The 18,129-nt window shown below is 42.6% G+C and overlaps 1 pseudogene; it reads left to right on the top strand.

Moving 5' to 3' along the window:
- Positions 1-4,650: 4,650 nt before the first annotated feature.
- Positions 4,651-8,924, top strand: LOC116091643 (annotated as a pseudogene).
- The last annotated feature ends 9,205 nt before the right edge of the window (positions 8,925-18,129 follow it).

Genomic DNA, 18,129 nt, shown 5'->3' on the forward strand with positions numbered 1-18,129 from the left:
GGAAACAAAGCAAGAGACAAGAGGGGGGCAGGGCAAGATGCACCCTTCAGAGACATACCTGAAGTGAGCCCCTTCTTCCATCCAGCCCCACCTCCAAATAGCACATGAATGAAAACATCACCCTCATAATTGTAACATCTATCAACAGTCCCACTAGTTGGGGAACAAGCCTCTGAGGCATGAGACTTTTTTCAAAACACGTTATATTCAAACTTTATGGGCCTGTGATACGTTCTGAACTTGTTTTGTTTGTTTGTTTGTTTGTTTTTGTTTTTGTTTTTTGAGACAGGGTTTCTCTGTGTAGCCCCGGCTGTCCTGGAACTCACACTGTAGACCAGGCTGGCCTCGAATTCAGAAATCCGCCTGCCTCTGCCTCCCAAGTGCTGGGATTAAAGGCGTGTGCCACCACTGCCCGGCTCTCTTTTCTCGTTTTTATTTTTTATTATTATGTGTGCTTGTTCATGAGGGAGGGTGAGGGGTGTGAGTGCCTCAACATGGGTGTGGAAATGAAGGATAATTCTATAGAGCTGTTCCTCTTCACCCACTGTATGAGTGTTCTGAGGACTGAGACAACTCACCAACTCAAAAATAAACATTTCTGAATAACATCTGAAAGAAATTGTTTTCCATGGGGAGTGTACAAGAATGTTTCTTCCGTGGAACCAATAGCACAGCAGAACAATGCACCGCTGTGGCCTTTCAAAGCCTCTTATCAGCACGGGTGAGTCCTGATGTCTTCAACCTTCATCCCCCTTCCTAAACAGAGAAGACACAGAATCCCGGAAACCCAGCATCTTCTGACCTGAAAGAGTCTACATCATTCATGGTAGCGAAGATACCGAACCACAGGAAAGTCCATGATGAATACAAGAGGGTTTGGTTTTTTTCTGATTTTATATTCAGTCAAATCTGCCCTTCCTAAAGTTGACTATCATTAGTGGTTTATTACAGAATTAAGATGTTCCATGCTAGGGCTACAGAGACAGCTGGCTTAGTAGTTAAGAGCACACATTGCTCTTGCAGAGGGCCTGGTTCAATTCCCAACATCCACATGATTCACAACCACCCAAAATTCCAATTTCAGGTGGTCTGACTTTCTCTTCTGATACCCTTGGACACCAGGATACATCCATGTAGGCAAAACACTCACATATAAAAAAGTGAATAAATGGCTGGGTGGTGGTGGCGCACACCTTTAATCCCAACACTTGGGAGGCAGAGGCAGGTAGATTTTTGAGTTCGAGGCCAGCCTGGTCTACAGAGTGAGTTCCAGAACAGCCAGGGCTATACAGAGAAACCCTGTCTTGAAAAAACAAAAATAAATAAATAAATAAATAAATAAGAATAAATGTAATTTTTTTCTTTTAATAGCCTGTTTAATTTTATTTTTTATTAGATATTTTCTTTATTTATGTTTCAAATGTTACCCCCTTTCCTAGTTTCCCCTCCCCAAAAAAAACTCCTATTCCCTGCCCCCTCCCTCTGCTCACCAACCCACTCTCTCCTGCTTCCTGGCCCTGGCATTCCCCTACACTGGGGCATAGAGCCTTAAATTAACTTTAAAACAGAAGAAGTTCCAGGGCTGGCAAGATGGCTCAGCAAGAAGAGGCATGGGCACAAAGGATGATGACCTAAATTAGGTCTCTCAGATCCCGCAGAGTGACAGAAAAGAACCAACTCCTAATAGTCATCCTTTGACCTCCACAGGCACACCAGAGCACACATATCTCTGTACACACATGAATAGAAAGATAGATGATAGACAGAAAGAGAGAGAGAGAGAGAGAGAGAGAGAGAAATTTAAGTAAAAGAAGTTCCAGAGTGAGAAAGACTAGTGAACAGTAAGAGTATTAGAAGACGCATGAGCGAACTTGAGACCGCAGTTCCTCTGAAGTTCCTCTGTACACATACATGTGAAAACGGCAGTTCCAGAAGCCTGTCTCCATCATTCTGTTCAGTATACTATCCTTCCACATCATGCCCTGAGGATTATAATCCCTCCTTTTTAAACATCTCAGCTTGTATCTTCTATGGAGCTGCCCCTGCAGTGATCTTAGCTGTCAACATTGGTTGGTTCCCCTTCAAGATCCACTCATCATTTTTTTTCCTAAATATTTACTAACATATACTAATTATATGTAGTAATTGGTTTCACTGTGTCTTCATACATGTGTGTAATGCATTTTGGCCATAACCTCATGTCCCACTCCTGCTGAACTAGTTCTAGTTCTCCTTCTGCTTTCATTTGGTGTGTATAAATTCATGTGTGTGTGTGTGTGTGTGTGTGTGTGTGTATGTATGTGTGTGTGGTGTATGTATGTATGTGTGTGGTGTGTATGCATGTGTGTATATGTATGTATATGTATGTATGCCTGTGTATTATGTATATATTTGTGTCTGTGTGATGTGTCTGTATATTCATGTGTATGGTTATATGTGTGTATATGCATGTGTGTGTATGTGTGTGTATTATGTATTGTGTGGTGTGTTTGTGTATTTGTGTGTGTATGTGTGTGTGTGGTGGTGGTGTTTGTCAGTGTGTCTGTGTAACCCAATATATTTTACATGAGAAGGAGTAAAGGCCTGTTTATAGGAACATTACCACCTTACCAGTAGCTACACCACTAAAGAAAATGTCTCTCCATTTAGAGCTGGAGATTAAATATAGGCCCTTGTACATACTATCTCTTTAGTCACTTACAATAAACAACCCTGTTTGAGACAGAGTCTCACTATAGTCCTGGCTACTCTGAAATGTAGACTAAGCTGACCTTGGATTCACAGAGAGCCACCTGCCTCTACCTCTCAAGTGCTGGGCTTAAACCACACCCTGCTAATTACATATTTTCATTCTAGTGTTTAGTACTTTATAACTATCCTTAAAATTGTTTTATTATCATAGTTGTCCAAGCTCTTAAAATGATATACTTTATAAAAGGTGATTTACTACACATATCCTTTTAAAATGTTTTATCATATAAGAAGATCTTTTATCTGCCATAGCTCTATTATATCTATTTTCTCAGTAGTTCTACACGGCAACTGTAAAATTTCTATTAAAGTTGAGAGTTTTAAGGTCTACAATGTGTTTCAAAGTAAGAGACTCTTTTTTGGAGGCAGGGTTTCTCTGTATAGCCCTGGCTATCTGTAGACCAGACTGGCCTCAAACTCAGAAATCTGCCTGCCTCTGCCTCCCAAGTGCTGAGATTAAAGGCTTGGGTCACTACCACCCAACAAAGTAAGAGACTTTTAAAACTAGTATGTGTGGAATGGTAAACATATAAAAATAACTTTTAAATGTATGCACATGCATGTGTATATATTTACCTTTACTTATTTTATTCTCAGCATAGCACCTGATAGCAAGGAATGCCAAATATACAGAGATATCTATCAATTACTTGCCACTGAGTTAAAAAAAAAAATCCTTCCTTAAAACAAGCATTTAAATACGGTAAAAAATCAAATGCAGGTTGATATGCTACTTGGCGGTACATAGTTTTTCAGGACATGAGAGGGCCTAAGCTTGATTCCTAGCACAGAGGGGAATAAATAAAGCATCTAACTGTTTATAGAGACAGAAAGTTCATAAGAAAATTTCTGGGAAGTGAGTGGGTGTATCTGACAGAACATGCCCACGCAGTGTTGGGGTCTTGGGAGATGTCCTCCTGCTTTCTAGATGAAGTTCAAACCCCTTACTTCTGTTAACACCAGCATCTTCTCCACACCACCCCTCTCCTGATGCTTTCTCTCCTGCTGTCCTTTGACCTCAGCTGTACCTTGAAAGGCTGGCACTCTCTATGGCAGATCTATTTGAATCTTCCGATTTCCCTGCATATGTATCCCTTTGCAGAGAACATTTTGAGCCTGACAGGTTTATAGAACCAAGATACTAACATAATTTAAAGACAACTCTTTGCTTAAAGACTGTGTTTATTGCTCATAGCAGTCTCAGTGTGTGTGGTATTATCTTCCTTTCAAGGCCACAGGGGCTGAAGAGATGACTCAGAGGTTAGGAGCACTGGCTGCTCTTCCAGGGGTTCAGAGTTCAATTCTCAGCAACCACATGGTGGCTCAAGGCCGCCACAGCAGTGCTTTCTTTCTGTACCAGCCAGTCTTAATCCCCATCTGAAGGCCAAGTATCTGGCCTTAAGAAAACATCCTATTTCCTCCTCCAGAAGACAACATCATGACCTCATTAATGATGTGTGACTGCCAGTCATCACACTCTGGGTCTTGACATGGCCTTCATGAGTCAGCTTAATGTCCTGAGACCCTCATGTCTATGTCTCCCAAATAAGAGTATCAGAAAGATATGCTTTCTCCCGGATCTCAAGTTACATAACAGATCAAATCGATCTTCTTTCATTTCTAAGTGTAGCCAATTATTCAATAAATCCATTGCCATTTCATATACTTAAAGAATATTGACAAATGCTTTCCCATAAATCTTGGAATTCTTACCTTTCATTCCTTCTCAGTGTTTGTGATGAGGCCAAATCCCTTCCTTGTCAGTTGACATCATGATGGCCTCTGGTCTGTTTGCGCTGAATATTAACGTGAACATCCTTCCAAGTTGTGTATCCTCTAAGGCAGAAACTCTGTGTTCTGGGCTTTGTGCTTCCTATGAAACAGCTAAAAGGAATGAAAATGCAGCCCCCTGTGGATGCGAACATTCAGAAGTTCCGCATGAATGGAGCAGAGAGAATGCTAACAATGTTTCCCTTAAATGTCACAGAAAATCAGAAAACTGAAGTCAGTCAAAGTGAGTATCGTCAGTGTAAGACATTATTTCTTTGGAACAGACATGAGAGTGAACAGGTTGGATGTTGATGTCCTTCAGGTTCAGGTAAAGGGTAGAAAGGGAATACATCTCTGAGAGAACCCAAGACTGTGGTGGAAGGATGAGCTTTTCTATTCACTGAATCACTGAGACCATAAAGACATGAAACTAGAATCACTCCCCTCTTCCCTTAACTTATGAGGTCACTGGCCACAGCAGGAAGGATCCTGGAAATGTCTCTCTCCAAAGACTCAGGGGGCTGCTGAGGAAGATCAGTGAGCTTCCTTAAGTCAGTGACCCTAACTTAAAGAGTTGATAACAGTGAGAGAGACACCTTGGCCCAAAAAATGTAAATTTGTGGAACAAACCAGCAATGGGTCAAATAAAACGCATAGACCTATGCTGAACACTGGGGGGATGATGGATCAGTCAATACTGTGCTTGCCCAGCATGCTCAGAATTGTGGATTTGATTTCCAGTACTACATAAATCAGTTCTGGTAGCACATGCCAAAGACCACAGCACTGGAGTGGTGGAGACAAAAAGATCAAGAGCTACTGCTCTAGGTTCATGTCTGTCACTGTGATAAGGTTCCCTGATAAAATTATGTTAGTCCATCATAGGAGGGAAGCCCAGGCAGCCAGAGAGTAAAACAGCTAGTCATATCACATCTAGTCAAGAGTAGAGAGAATCAATTTAGGCAGTGGTGATGGTGCATGCTTCTAGGTAGATGTATGTCTGTTAATTGAGGACAGTTTGGTCTACAGCCATGGCTACACAGAGAAACCCTGTCTTGAAAAACCAAAAATAAACAAAAAAAGAGTGGAGAAAGAAATAAGTGTAGTTCATTTGCTTGCTTGCTCATGCTTATGTCAATTTCTCCACTCTACCACAGTTCATGGTTCCCTGCCCAGGGGATGGTTCTACCCACAGTGGGATGGATCTTCTTATATCAGTTAATACAATCTCCTACAGACATGCAATCGTCTCTCACTGAGATTCTCTTCCCAGGTGATTGTAGGTTGTATCAAATTAAAAATTTCACCAATAAGCTGACCATCACAGCTATGCACTTTGTTCCAAGTCAAACTGAAATAGAAAAACAATGTCCTACTGAAAGCATCAAGTGGGTCAAAGAAGACTGGTGAACTGACTTCAGAAGCAACTAGAACTACACAAGCTGCACACTACTACATGCCAGGTACGGTGCTATGAACCACACTCCAGTAGGCCTCAACAGGCTCTAAAGGGGATTCTAGTACACATTCCCTTTGAGCAGATGAAGACAGAAGGCTCCTCCCCTTCCTCCTACCCAGGCCCTTCTTTCTTTTTTCTTCTTTCCTTCTTTCCTCCTCCTTTTTTCCTTCCTCCTGTAGGTTTGTTTGTTTGTTTGCTTGTTTGTTTGTTTGTTTTTGTTTTTGTTTTCAAGAGAGGGTTTCTCTGCATAACCCTGCCTGTCCTGGAACTCACTCTGTAGACCAGGCTGACCTCTAACTCAGAGATTCACCTACCTCTGCCTCCTGAGTGCTGGAATTAAAGGTGCTTCCTGTGGCTTTTTGACAGCCTGTGATCCTTGACACTGTGAAGTCACAGCTTAGCCAGGGTAAACAAAATCCTTGCTGTTCTAGAGGTGGAACAGAGACTTAGAAACTGTTTTGCTGGAAACCACTGTGTCTTCACTTGGGCCCTTATAGTAATTTTTTAAAAAAGGCATGGCATCTCAGCCTTTGTGTTTATCTATCTTCTTTACGCATTCTACTGCCAGCTTCTGCAGTGCCCTGCTCCAGAAGTCCAAAGCAGACTGACAGGTTTGTTGTCATTTTCCTAAACCCACAGTCAACTTGGATTCCAGAAACAAAATGATTGATCCATTAACATCTTTATGACAAAGAACCAAAACTACCCCGGTACTATCAAACCTCCAGATCTCCCTCTAAATGATGGGACTTATCTGTGATGGAAGAACTGAACTCTGGAGCATCTGTGATCACCTTATGGAAACCAGATTGAAGAACACTATAAAAGCAAAACTGAGATGACCATGATCAGCCTGCATGATTCACAACCTTTCCTTAGTCTTCCTGTGTTTTAATACTAAGTCCATGCCAATGCCCAAATATGGACTTGAGAGTCACTGGGCCCCTTAATCTGTTTCTCTTCCAAATTTGTGCTACATTGCTTAACTCTCCTCTCTTTGCCTCTCATTACTAATATCTAATTGATGTAACCTCTGAAAGGAGTTGTCTAAGTTCATGATATACCTGATAGAGGGTGATTCCTGCATGTAAATTATGCTTCCATGCATTTGATGTTAAAAATAGTAAAATCAAAATCCAGGGGAGGTGTCACACACCTGTGATCTCAGCACTTGAAAGAGAGACGTAAGTCAAGAATTCAAGGCCAGCCTGGGCTACAGAGAGAGTTCCAGGATAACCAGGGCTAGACAGAGAGACCATGTCTTGAAAACAAACAACAAACAAATATCAGAAAAACAAAAAGAACTCAAGGTCATGCTTAATTACAGAGTGAATTTGAGGCCAGCCTGGGTTACATGAGATCCTGTCTATAAATAAATGAATACATACCTATAAGAAAAAAATTATCTGGCTGGTGAGATGGTTCAGTGGGTAAGAGCTCTTCTGAAGGTCCAGAGTTCAAATCCCAGCAACCACATGGTGGTTCACAACCACCAGTAATGAAATCTGACACCCTCTTCTGGTGCTGTCTGAAGACAGCTACAGTGTACCTATTTATAACAACAAATAAATCTTTGGGCTAGAGTGAGCAGGGACTGAGCGAGCAGGATCTACCGGATCAAGTAGGGCAGGGTTGACTGGAGCGAGCAGAGTTCCTAAAAGTCAATTCCCAACAACCAGATGAAGGCTCACAACTATCTGTACAGCTACAGTGTGTACTCATATACATAAAATAAATAAATAAATCTTTTAAAAAAGAAAAAAGAAAAAATTATCATGTTACCAAATTGCCTTGTGAATAGTCGTGTTTAATTGCATAGACTAATGCCGTTCCTCACCCTTGGTCAGAGAAACTTCTCATTGTAGCTGATATGGTTAATCTAGAAGTTCACAACCAGTCAAATACTGAAAGCCTGATAATCAGGGCACTGCTTGGCCTTCCCAGACTCCGGAAATATGGAAGGGAGGCAGAAAGAAATTAGGAGCCCAAGGATGAGGAGAGATGCAGCAAGAAGACATCGTCTGGTTGTGACATATCTATTTTGATCATTAAGTCATTGCCACTATGGTTACTTGAACAAGATCCAAACAAGACTGGGTCAGTCAACATTTCACGGAGGATGAGGGAGGGCCATGGTGGTCCTGCCCCTCCTTGAAGGACTAATGGCAGTCAGTGGTTGCTGGGGAAGGAAGTAGCCTTCTCCTCTGATAGGTTGACTGTGCTCCAGGAATGACCTCCCACACATACTCAGGCAAGAAGTTCTTCTTTTTTTTAGATTTATTTATTTATTATATGTAAGTACACTGTAGCTGTCTTCAGAAGAGGGTGTCAGATCTCATTACGGGTGGTTGTGAGCTACCATGTGGTTGCTGGGATTTGAACTCATGACCTTCTGAAGAGCAGTCCGTGCTCTTCCCCACTGAGCCATCTCACCAGCCCAGGCAAGAAGTTCTAATCAGACTTGTGAGACACACACAAAAAGACATGGAAGTGGGAAAGGAACGTATTAGAAAGAAGAAGGGATCTTAGTGAAGCTGCGGTGCTCCACCCGACTCTCTGAGCTTCTCCATGCCCCCAAAGATGACAAGAAGAAGAAAGATGCCGGAAAGTCGGCCAAAAAAGACAAAGACCCAGTAAATAAATCTGGTGGCAAGGACAAAAAGAAGAAGTGGTCCAAAGGCAAAGTTCAGGACAAGCTGAACAACCCCGTCCTGTTTGACAAAGCTCCACACGACAAGCTCTGTGAGGAAGTTCCCAACTATAAGCTTATCACCCAGCTGTGGTCTCCGAGAGACTGAAGATTCGAGGTTCCTTGGCCAGGGCAGCCCTCCAGGAGCTACTTAGTAAAGGACTTAGCAAGCTGGTTTCAAAGCACAGAGCCCAAGTAATTTACACCAGAAACACAAAGGGTGTTGACCCCCCAGCTGCTGGTGAAGATGCTTGAACAGGTTCAATCAGCTGTACATTTGGGAAAATAAAACTTTATTGAATTATTGAAAAAAAAAAGAAAGAAGAAAGGTTTAAGTACAATGGAGCAGGGTGCTGAGAGAGGGGGATGGGGGTAAAGATGACAGAATCCACTGTGTACATGTATGAAGTATCAAAGAATTTCAAAACTGAAAAAGAAAAATTTTTTAAAATGGCCAAAGATTACATTAGATTGGACAACAGAGGCTGCACTCAGGAGACAGAAATTAAGCTGAGATGGAGTACAGGGGAGAGGATGAATGGTGATCGCTTCAGTAGCTGAAAAATCCCTATGGTGGGAATGAGTGTGCTGTGTACAAGGTAATAATGGAAGAGTAAGAGATGGGAGGAACTGGAGACCAGGCTCAAGAGATTGTATTGTTAGGCTGGAGGATGGCTCAGTGGTTAAGAGCACTGGCTGTTCTTCCAGAGGACAGAGGACAGAGTTCAATTCCCAGCACCCACACAACAGCTCACAACTGTAACTCCAGTCCCAGGGCACCTGATACTCTCACACAGACACATATGAAAGCAAAACACCAATGCACATAAAGAATGATATTCTTATTGCTATAAGAAAACTTGAGCTCTTAATCGGGAGACCTACAGGGTCTGATTTGATTGGGTTTGACTGGGTGATAACTGGGGGTTGAATGTAGAGCATGCACTCCACTATTGATCTATACCCCCAATCCCTAGGATGTCTGTTTGTTTGTTGTTTGTTGTTATTGTTTTGAGGAAGTTGGTTGAATTTGGTTTGTTTTTTGGTTTTTCGAGACAGGGTTTCTCTGTGTCTCCCTGGCTGTCCTGGAACTCACTCTGTAGACCAGGCTGGCCTCGAACTCAGAGATCTACCTACCTCTGCCTGAGATTAAAGTCAAATGAGACCACCTCCTGCTAACAGTTCTTTTTCTTTTTCTTTTTTTCCCCAACCCCTAAGCTTTCAAAGAGCACTTAGGTTGCTGTACAAATAAGGATTCTCAGGAACAAGAGCAGTCACAAGGAGACAGGAAGCTGTTGGAAGAGTGGAAGCATGAGGCACAGTATCACAGTGGTACAGAGACAGAGGGCCAGAGTACTGGTGGCACTGCATTAATCAGAATAACACTAAATCCTGATCTCAGAGATTTAGTACACTGGAATGTTGTTGGAGGTTTCCAGTTGGTGGGTTTCCATCTATCTGGCCATAAACTTTCACCATTTGACTCTACTTTCTAAGTCCTCCAAACTACTCCTACTTCAGCTATCAGCTAGACATCAGTAACCACAGACCACAGAACATAGACGTGAGTTGGATGAGACAGCTGGGAGAGAAAGGGGAGTCACAAACAACACCTAGAACTTACTCCTCTTACTGCTGATGCTTCTTAGAGAGAAGGAAGAAGATCCACAAAACATGCTTAACTCCTCTTCTTCTCCTGGCTTTGCCTTTTATACCAAAAGAAGAGGTGGTAAAACCAGCACAGGCCTGTGATCCCAGCACACAGGAGCTTGAGGTCAAGTTCCAGGACAGCGAGGTGGGGTCCCATAGAGGGATCCTACTGCCAAAAAACAAGGGAAAGGGGATCATTGCAGATGTGTGGAAGAAGGTATAAATGTCTTGCTCGTGGCAACCGAGTCCCATTCATTTTCCTGACAGTGACATAACTTCATTCCTTAATGCCTGAAGGAATGTGTATATATGCCACATTTTCTACATTCATCAGATGATGAGCATCTAGGCTAATTCTATAAGTCAGCTATTATGAGCAGTGCTACAAAAATCACAGACATACAAGTGACTGTGTGATGTGCTTGCTTGGACTCCTTCAGGTGCACACCTACCATTGGGATGGCTGGGTTGGGAGGTAGTTCTAGCTTCAGGCTTTTGAGAATCCATTATACTGACTTCGATAGTATATATGTAAGGCTTGATGGACATAGTTATTGGTTTTGGAGGCAGGAAATAGAAACTATTCTGCCATAGGCCAGAGAGATGATTCAGTGGGGAAAGGGGTTTGTCAAATAAGCCTGACGACAAGGGTCCAGTGCCAGAATTTACATAAAGGAAGATGGAAAGAACCAAGTCCATAAAGTTGTCTTTGGACTTCAATATTGCTCTGTGGCATAGGCCCACCCTCAAATACACACCTGCACATCAGTATCATGAACACATAGACAACAACAATAATAATTTGTCTTGTTTTGTTTTTTTGAGACAGAATTTCTCTGTGTAGCCATGGCTGTCCTGGAAATCGCTCTGTAGACCAGGCTGGCCTCAAACTCACAGAGATGTGCCTGCGTCTGCCTCCAAAGTACACCACTGACAGGCAATAATAAACTTTGATAGTATTTTTTTAAAGAAATTACCCTATCAGTGAGTGTTATTAGTGTGAAAAATGCTGAGATCACAAAGCTCCCTGGTAGAGCATCCCTTCACTATGGCAGTCGTGGGATGACAACAGAGCAAGCATTTAGTTACATTTAATTAAACCTCTTTCCAAAACACTGAAGAATCAAATTAACTTGGTAACTGAACTGGTAGAAAAGAGGAAACTTTTTGAAATTGCTACTGTAAGACTCTGGTGAACCTTAGCTTACGGGGACTCCCTGAGTGAACCATGCAGAGCCAGGAATAGATGCAAAAAGCAAGAGGGATTTATTGATCCAATGCACTAGGGTCTTCTCAGAACTGAAGGAGAGGCAGCGACCCCACTGTGGCCCAATTACATGGTTTCCAGGGAAGGAATAGAGAGCATCAGCAACTAGGCACAATATGATTGGCAAAACAGTGTGCTCTTTAAACTGATTGGTCTTTAGAGAATGAGGTAGTAGGGGCTTACTCAGCCTCTTCCTTCTGGCCTAGGTGCTCTCTGACCTGTCTATTCCAGGAGGGGAGGAGTCCAGTGGAATTTTCCAATGGCTCTGAGCTGACTTCTTCACTACCATAGTGTTAGGGTCAGAGCCTAAGTCATGGTATCTGGCCTCCACTCTTCCCCTGCAAGGTTGTCCGACAAGTCATTAGGACTGTGAAATCTCTGGGGGACAGGTTCCTCCTTGGCTGGCAGCTGAACACCTGCCTCCTCCTTCTCACAGCATGAGATTCCTGCATAAATTTCAGTTTCTTGGGGTCTATTATTTCAACAGTCTCCAGTGTGTTCTTTAGAATAGCTTCATTATAGCCAGAGGATTACAGGATTGTATTTTATTTACTTTTATATCTCCATCTAGTATACAGCTTATTGCTGGATAGAAACTACTCCTGGGAATCATTTACAAAGAAATTAAATATCTGTGTGGAATTGTGGTCATGCTTCTTAGAACCTTTCCTTCAGTTTTTAATAAATTCCAACTCTGTTATAGTTAGACAGACAGACAGACAGACAGACAGACAGACAGATGGTTAAATAATTTAAGGGGCACACACCTTTAATCCCAGTACATGGGAGGCAGAGGCAAGCAGATCTCTGTGAGTCTGAGGCCAATATCGTCTACAGAGCCAGGGCTACACAGAGCAAACCTATCTCTAGAAACCAAAGGGGCTGTGTTGGGGGAGACTTCCAAGTGTCAATGACTTAAATCAACAAAAGTTTATAGTTCATATACTACCATAAATGACAAGATAAATTGTACAACATCCAAGTGATCCGGATCCACAGAGATAGAGCAGCCACAGTCTCAAATGTTTCCTGCATTGCAGGAAGGACAAGGCATTCTGGATCACTAGTAATCTGTTCTTCATTCCTAGATGACACATGCATGTCATCATCCAGAAATAATCCTGCAGTCCCACCAAACTTCAGGCGGCCATGAGCACACCATTGCCACATTGATACCAGACCGAGATATGGGACGTTTGTCAGCTACTTAATGACTGTCATTCATGGAACTATGGAAAGTTCAATATCGGCTTCAGAACTCTTTCAAACATCTGTTTTCCCATAAACTTGAAAGCACAGTCCCACATTCACTGTGCAAAAACTTTGGAAGACACAATTAGTCAACATTCCACTACTTCAAGGAGTTCCTGTTCTCTGGTTTCCGCTCTATCCTGCCGCCTGGCCTGTACAGCTGTTACTGAGGGCTGAAACATTGTGTACACTTAGAGTTCTGCAATGTTCCTCAAAGGGCTCCTGTTTTTAGAGCTTGGCCACTAACTGATGAGCTAAATTTGGGAAATTATTGGATCTTTAAAAAAAAAAAATTATCAAATATGGCCAGGTGGTAGTGGCGCACGCCTTTAATCCCAGCGCTTGGGAAGCAGAGGCGGGTAGATCTCTGAATTCAAGACCAACCTGGTCTTCAGAGTGAATTCCAGGACAGCCAGGGCTAAACAGAAAAACCCTGTCTTGAAAAAAAAAAAACAAAAACAGTACTTATAGTTTAAATTGTACTAAAGTATTTTTAACTGTGTGTCTGTGTATAGGTATGCACATGAGTGCAGGTGCTACCAGTGACCAGAGACATCACATTCCTATGGGGCTGGAGTTATAAAAGCTTGTGAGTTACCCAGTGTGGGTGCTGGAAACAGAACTTCGGTTCTTTGCAAGAATAGGAAGTGCTCCCAGCCTCTGAGCCAGGTCTCCAGCCCTTGCATTTCATTTCTTTAACTTCATTCTATGCTACCCATGGGAATTCCTCTGAATCACACTCAAGAGGAATGATTTGTACTTACTCCCATGCCATGCCCATGGATGGAGCCTCCTGTCCTGTTCTCAGTGACCTAAGGGTATCCCCTGCTGACATTTTGTAATTCACTGGAATCCACTTCCTTCCTACTCTTTGAGGATTATACAAATATAATCAATAAAAGATCTATGCTTTAGTTTTCAAACTATGTCTAAGAATTGTATTTTTCATACTATATTGCTATATAAATCTAGCCTCTTAGAATTTATTTCCTTTTCCTTTTTTCCCCCGCCTTTGTCTAGATCCACATGGCAATCCTCAACCCTTTTCACTGATGATGTGGGCTCTGATTTTTGTTTTTTTCAGGGGACAAATTCCCACTCTGTAGAACAAGCCGCAAAGATTCCCCTGCCTCTGCCTCTCCAGTGTTAGTGTTAAAAGTGTGCAACACCATACCCAGAATCAGCTCTGATTCTGAGGGCTAGGAGACATTACCAGTCGAACCCTTCTGCATCTGCCATGACTAGCTGTAAACCAAGCCAGGCTGCCTTTTGTATAGGAAGCTGTCTTCTGCTTTCCTTTCTACATGAGTCTAGTAAGCCCATATAGCTACAGGATACTTGAAGGGAGTTCTCAACCTGTGGGTTGCAACCATCAGAAAACATATTTTCAATGGTCTTAGGAACCCCAACCATACATTTATTTTTGTTTCTACTTCATAACTATAATTTTGCTTCTGAGTAGTATGTCCCAGGAGCTGGGTGTTTCTTAGGCAGTTTCCATATTAAGTTCGCTGGCAACATTCCTCTACTCCCCTCCCTACCCCTAGTTATCCACCTACAGTTTTTCCATATATAAGCCTATTCATCATTTCTTCCACAATGGAACTGAGCACATTCTCAAAACCAGAGCCCACATCCTTACGCATTGCTTGTTTGGTCGCTTGTGAGAGATTCTGGCTACATTGCTCATCCTTGCCTTGAGCTTGGGATCCCTCTGCCTCTCAAATACTGGGATTATATGTTAACATCTCAGCAGACTTAGTCCTTGTTTCCTATTCACTTAATGGTAGAAGAGGTAGAAGACGGGCAGGGTCATCAAATACTGTTCAGAGGTCAGAGAAATATTTATGTTCTGTATGGCTATTATGAGGGAGAGGTAAGAAATCCTTCGTGAAGTTTTCACGTTAAAACAACTTGAACCCTCACACCCTGGGAACATCTTTTGAAATGCAGATAGACCCAGAGGGTGTGGATTTCTACTTGCAGGTGCTTTCCTGGGAGGAACCAGGGGAGAAGAGATATTTGAGAGAGATACTGAAATAGCAGGACCAAAGAAAGTGACCTCTGTTGCACTTATTCTAAACCCCCCCAAAATTATGTAGCCTTTTGGAATATCAACATTACCATTGTGTACTCACTGCTGTGTGCATTATTGTTCTTTGTTGCCGTTTTATGCCTTCATATTCATATTAGTAAAATATGAAATTCTGCAAAGAAAAACCCTATGATCTTAAAAAACAAAATGCTCCCTCCCCTTCTTTAGCAGAAAACAAATTGCTTGTTCTTGAGAAGTTTCCCATCAGGTATTTAGTAGAAGCAGGTATACTTCTATCACTTTGATGTTCTCTTACTGTTTCCAAACAGTGTACTTTGAATCAGAATCACTTCTTATGTTTCATATGCTTCTGATGCTCTTCATCATATTAGTGATCAGAAATGAGGTGTAACTCCCCAGCCCCTGCCAGCAAGAGCTAAGTAGGATCTTACTGTAAGTTGAAGGGAGTTCCGCCCTAACTCATGGATTGTGAAGAATGAATTGCTGTTGGGTCTGATTGACTGTTGATGGATTGTGGTGTGGCATATCCAGAGGCTATTGAATGCAACTTACAATGCTTAATAAAAATCTTTATTCTTTTAGTATTAAAAAAGAAAGAAAGAGAAAAAGAAAGAAAGAAAGAAAGAAAGAAAGGAAGGAAGGAAGGAAGAAAGTGACAGTGCCAGATGAGGCTGTGACACTCCTGCTGCAGTGCAGAAGTCAGGTTGCATTTGCTCCTTAAGCCACAAACTAAAAATACTCCTGTGATTTCACTTTCCAGAGACAATTACCCAACCATCCAATTCTCATCGGCTGTGCCTTGGTTTTCTGTAGCTCTCCCACATGGGCACCAAATTTACACTCAAACTAATTGGTGAGCTTTTCCCCCCATTCTCATCTGCCATGTCACAAAGTCAAAAATTTCAAATTCTGATAACTACAGGTGTAGCTTGGAAGGGTCCAGTAAATTCTTTACCCTATAGATGCAGTTTTGAAGAAAGAACAGACCAGGATAAGCCTGTGATGTTCAGTAAAAGATGCCTACATACATCATAAGAGTTCAATATGATGGTGTGTGCTTTTAATCCTAGCACTCTGGAAGCAGAGGCAGGCAGATTGCTGAGTTCAAGGCCAGCCTGGTCTCCAGAGTGAGTCCCGTGACAGTCAAGGATACACGGGAGATATTCTGTCTCAAACAAAAACAAACAAACAAACAATAGAAGGAAGAAAGAGGGAGAAAGAGAGAAGGAAAGGAAAGAGTAGAAAAGTTGGGGTTGGAGAGATGGTTCAGAGGTTAAGACCACTTACTGCTCTTACAGAGGACGCAGGTTTAGTTCCCAGCACCAAGACGGCTCACAACCATCTGTTATCCTATTCCAGAGGATCTGTTGCTCTCTTCTGACTTCTTCAGGTACTTTATGCACATGATACATGGGAATCATGAGGTAAAATACATATAATCTAAATATAATTTTTAAAAATAGGAATAGAGAAGCTAAGTCGTAAAGACTGACCAGCAAGAGAGAAAAAGGAAAGCTACACAAAGTGCCTATCAACCAACATCAGGACATGCCTTTATAGAAGTGAGACCAGGCATGTCACCTGAGGTTCTTGCATTTTTGTGGGGAAGAAGAATTTGGGAGGCTGGAAGGCATGGTGACCTTCCCAGATCATCACTTTGTACTTTGATCATTTTCGAACAAGCTAAATTGATCTAGGGAAGTTGGGCCACACTTTCATTAACTTCATCATCATCTATCTACCTGTCTCCACAATCTTTCACTGGTGCCCTCTTTCCGCTCCTTGTGAGCTATAGCAAAAGAATTCAGGTGAAGCACTAGCATGTATACAATAAGCATAATGTAATGCCGAGTACAGTACACCCTCAAGGGTGAGAGGGGGGCCCGCCATGGTGGCACGGCTGCCCTGGTGGCACACACCTTTAAGCTCAGCACTTGGGAGGCAGAGGCAGGTGGATCTCTGAGATTTTGAGCCCAACTTGATCTATATAGCAAGTTCCAGGACAGTCAGGGCTACATAGATTAAGATCCCATCTCCAAGAAAAAAAATCAACAACAAAAGAAGTAGTACACAATAGCCAAAAGGTTCAGCGATGCTGCTACCACAGCCACATGGGCTGCTACCACAGCCACATGGGCTGCTACCACAGCCACATGGGCTGCTACCACAGCCACATGGGCTGCTACCACAGCCACATGGGCTGCTTCCACAGCCACATGGGCTGCTACCACAGCCACATGGGCTACTACCACAGCCACATGGGCTACTACCACAGCCACATGGGCTACTACCACAGCCACATGGGGTTTTTTTCTTTTCTTTTAAACAGGCTTTATAGTACTTTCTATAATCTCTTAGACAAGATGCTGTTTCTGAGAGGCTTTGCCATGTTCAACTGATTGGTGAGCCTGTTTGTGTGGATTCTGACAGGAAGGGGATGGTGTATCTTTGTGTTGTCTGCCTGGTACTAATGATTGGACCTAGGAACTTACACATGTTATGGGCATGCTCTACCACTGAGCTGGCTCTCTCTGTCTCTCTCTGTCTCTGTCCGTCTCTGTCTGTCTCTGTCTCTCTGTCTCTCTGTCTCTGTGTCTCGGTCTCTGTCTCCCTCCCTCCCTCTCTCCTTCTCTCCCTCCCTCCTCTCTCTCTCTCTCTCTCTCTCTCTCTCTCTGTTGCCTTTTTTTATTTTAAGACAGAGTCTCACTAAGTTGCCCAGGGTAACAGGCATGAGAAAAGGCTGAGTGGGTGAGCACGGAAGCATCTCTGGAAAGAGATATTTTGTAGGTCAGGCATGCTGCAGTTACAGTCCTGTACCATTGGGCCTGGCTGGTCTGTGTCAGACAAGCCTCTTGCTACATAGTAATCTTAAAACATTTCCTAGAGTTAGGCTTAGCTACCCATTAATCTGACTTTCTAGGCAGCTCAGGATGCCGTTTCCTCCCCCCCCAGGACCAGAAATATGACCCAAGTCCTATTCTTCTGACCAGTAGTGAATAGCTCCAGCCTATTGTCATGCAGGCTGTGACTATAAGTGAGGGGTCTAACCCTCGAGTCCCTCGAACCAGCTAGGATCTAAATACCTAAAATACTCCTTGTGTTAACATAGCATATTTAGATATTCCTAGAATGTCCTAAGACTCTGAAACTGGGTTCCTTTTCTCAAAACTGTATTTACAAAGAGAGAGAAAGAGAGAGAGAGAGAGAGAGAGAGAGAGAGAGAGAGAGAGAGAGAG

Source organism: Mastomys coucha, unplaced genomic scaffold, assembly GCF_008632895.1.
Source record: "Mastomys coucha isolate ucsf_1 unplaced genomic scaffold, UCSF_Mcou_1 pScaffold15, whole genome shotgun sequence".
Lineage (NCBI taxonomy): Eukaryota > Metazoa > Chordata > Mammalia > Rodentia > Muridae > Mastomys > Mastomys coucha.